Genomic DNA, 3,910 nt, shown 5'->3' on the forward strand with positions numbered 1-3,910 from the left:
CTACGGCCATTTTTGTTTTTTAGTGGTGTTTTATTTTAATAATAATAATTCTAATAATGTGTCACACGGATAGAATAACAAGTTCACTTTTACCGATCCTACCGACTGCGCCAATTATTGATGCGATTTGATTTAATGCTTAATTAGCGTACTCACGCTTTTGACTTTTAGGGGGACAATTGTTTTACTTTAAAGTTTGATTTTAGGCGAGTAACTATAAACAGCAACAGAGCAACCAGATTGTTGAAAAGAAGAATCCGCTGGAGAACATACACTGCCAATACAAGCAAATCTGGTGCGATGACCGGCACCGGTACCGCCTGAGCCCATAGGCCTTAGACAACAGCAGCTGAGTTAGTACGGAGGACCAAGCTAAAGAAGACAATCCAGACCAAATCGGAGAAGACCATTGGACTCGCCATATTGCGAGTACACCTGCACTAAGAGGCCCGACAACGGCACCCTAACAGCCTGTGCGAAGACCAGCACGGTCTAGCTCGACAAACTAGACCCTGGACGCAGTGGGACCGGTAGCGCTACAAAGAGCGCCCAACAATTACATCATAAATTAAAATTGGATCAAACAAAAATAAAATTTCTATATGTTAAGCTGAGCAATAATTGCTCGGTCTATAGTGTGGGCCATAAAGCCACACGCCAAATAGGTAGAGAGATCACTGCGACGATCGAATAAGGAAAGTAAAAAAAAGAAATAAATAACAAGAATTAAAAAAAAATAGAGATAAATAAAATTGATTGTAGAAATCAAAAAAAAACCAGAGGGCCGGGGCTAACTTTGACCGCGTCAAAGTTTGTATACCCTTGCAAGTTTTTTGAGTAAAGGTCTAATATTTGCGAAAGAACGGCTTAGGAAATAACGAAGTTATTGATCAAAGTCACTGTTCACCACCGATTGTGCCTATGGGAGCTATATGATATAGTCGCCCGATCTTAATCAAATTTGGCACAGTCATTAATAGTTATGCTAAACTGAGAAATATAAATTTTATGACAATTGCTTCAAAAGTAACGAAGTAATTGACAAAAGTCACTGTTTTCGAAAGATCGTTCCTATGGGAGCTATATGATATAGTCACCCGATCTTGATCAAATTTGGCATAGTCGTTTATATGTGTAATTAACTCACCAATATTAAATTTTACGACAATAGCTTAAAAAATAACGAAGTTATTAAGAAAAGTCACTGTTCGTGACTTTGGCGTTTGTATGGGAGCTATATGATATAGTGATCCGATCCGGCTGAATCCGAGATATACAACGCCTGCAGTATATACAAGCCTACATGCAAAATTTCAGCTCTGTAGCTTTTACGGTCTAGGAGGAGTTTGCGTTGATCCGGACGGACGGACGGACGGACGGACGGACGGACGGACGGACGGACGGACATGGCTATTTGAACTCGTCTCGTCGTGCTGATCAAGAATATATATACTTTATATGGTCGGAAATGCTTCCTTCTATGCGTTGCACACTTCTGACCAAAATTAATATACCCTTTTTGCAAGGGTATAAATATCAATGAAGCTAACATCGGCTATGCCGAAGTTTATATACCCTTGCAGAGTTTGGTAATAATAATTTTACATGTTCAAAATTTTTTTTCTGCAACTCAATTCATCAATATACAAACAAACCAATTGTACTCTCTATTTTACAATTTGTTCTTCTTCTTCCCGCATTCTCAAAGCAAAGCAACGCACGCATACACCTACAGTTTATGTAGCGTTGCGTCTGTGTGTGTATGCATGTACTCTGTTGATGACGAAAGACGTAGTAGACAGCAATCAGCGCTGCCGGCAGAGCTGGGAGCAGAAGAGCCGATTATTATATTGACTGTATCTCGTGTTATATTTATCCAATCACATTCAAATTTTGGTGTCTGGGGTTTTATATGCAATATTATCACATATGTAAATTTCATAGCATACTCCAATTTTTATGAAAATGTTTCTTCTAGTTCTTTTAGAGCTATATGATATAGTGGTCCGATCCTGATGGTTTTCATATATTATTTTTCCCGGGAATAAAAAACCCCGAAAAAAAAATTACAGCCCGATAGCTCTTAATACGGCTGAGTAAAACGCATACGCACAGACGGACGGACGGATGGACAGACGGACAGACGGACATGGCTATATCAACTCAGCTTCTCATGCTCATCAAGAATATATATACTTTATGGGGTCGGAAACGTCTCCTTCTGTGCGTTACAAACATCTGACCAATTTTATAATACCCTCTGCAAGTGTTTAATAAATCGAGAGTATGAAACATTAAGAGCCCTATTTTATCTGAAGAAACCGCTCAACAAAAACTAGAATGTCGAAGTATAAGGTAAATTCTGAAATAGAAAAAAAATAAAAAAATTTTAACAAGACGACTAGGATTGAGGCTCAGGAATATATGTAGAATGAGCCCTTTTAAGCAACAAAAGGAATTAGGGTACTCAAAGGCGCAAGCAACTGCGCGGTTTCTTAACTTAGAAAAAAAATTTTAGAGAAACCCAAAATTTAAAGAAGAGTATGTAGAGTTTATTAAAAAATATTTGGATTTGGGCCATCTAATCTGACATATTCGACATAGTATTAAAATGGCGATAATGGCAGTTCGCAGCATCTGCAGATTTTCAAAAGATGAGTCGACAGATAAACATTGATCAAGACGATCCAAAATATTTACATATGTGGGGTTGGGTTGGTAACGCAGAATGGCTAGACCACCTCAAAATAGCTGTTAAACGACGGTGTGGCAAGCGTTCCATATGAGACGAGGTGCCAAGCAACCCACAAAACGACGGTGTGGCAATGCTGCTACGAGACAACGAGAAAGAACTTATTTTATTAAAGAAGTAAAAAAGTATTAAAGACGAAAGACGCGTAAAGACGCTCTCATTAATAACCTAAAGACGAAACCAATTACCATTCAATTCAATCGTTTTTATAGTTACTAAAACCTAATTATAATTTAAAATAAAACCTATTAACCATATAACTAAATATAAATCTAAACGGGACTACATATTTCTATGGAATCGGAACCCAATCCCACACATATTTTATGGAGAAATTCACGAGATAAAAAATTAAGTAGATATAATTTGACAACAGTAACGTACGGTACGTCATCAGCTACAAGGGTACTTAAGGAAATAGCAAAAAAATGTAAGGATAAATTAGTGAAATTATCTGAGATGAATTCTACATGGATTATTTAATGACTGGAAGTAATACTGTATAGGAATCAAAACACAAAGTTCAGCAGGTTTCTGGAGAGCTGGAAAAGGGAATGAATTTGAGAAAACGAATTTCCAATAGATCCGATCCGATTATCAAAAGTTGTGAGAGTTGTCTGATAACGACACAACAGAATGGAAATCTTCAGGGACAATTTGGTGTATCTGGAAGCAGTCAAATTACTCCGATGGATCAAGACACAAGACACGATGTTACAGAATCAGAAAAGGCATATGCAGAGGAGGCATATGCTAAAATTGGTGAGGCAGTTAGCCTAATAGCCAGTAAGAACAAAGATAATCTTATCAACAATAGGAAAATTATTTCTAAATTGGAATTATGTGCAGCACCCTTGCTATCGCAATTGCTATAAAGAGTCCAGCAATCTATTGCTGTTCCAGCTGAAATGGAGCGACTCTACTATCACAATGTGCTGGATAAAAAACGGTGCTAGTAAGGAAAAATTCGTAATGCGTCGCATAGAGGATATCCTAAAACTCAAAGAAATAACATGGAAATCTGAAGATAACCCTACAGACGTAGTTTCAAAGGGTGTTTATCAAAATAAGTTAAAAAACTGTGAATTGTGGTGGAATGAGTCAAAGTGGCTCTTTTAGGCAAAAGACAAATGGCCTAAACAAAAAACATATGATGAC

Source organism: Drosophila willistoni, unplaced genomic scaffold (genome assembly GCF_018902025.1).
Source record: "Drosophila willistoni isolate 14030-0811.24 unplaced genomic scaffold, UCI_dwil_1.1 Seg233, whole genome shotgun sequence".
Taxonomy (NCBI): Eukaryota; Metazoa; Arthropoda; class Insecta; order Diptera; family Drosophilidae; genus Drosophila; species Drosophila willistoni.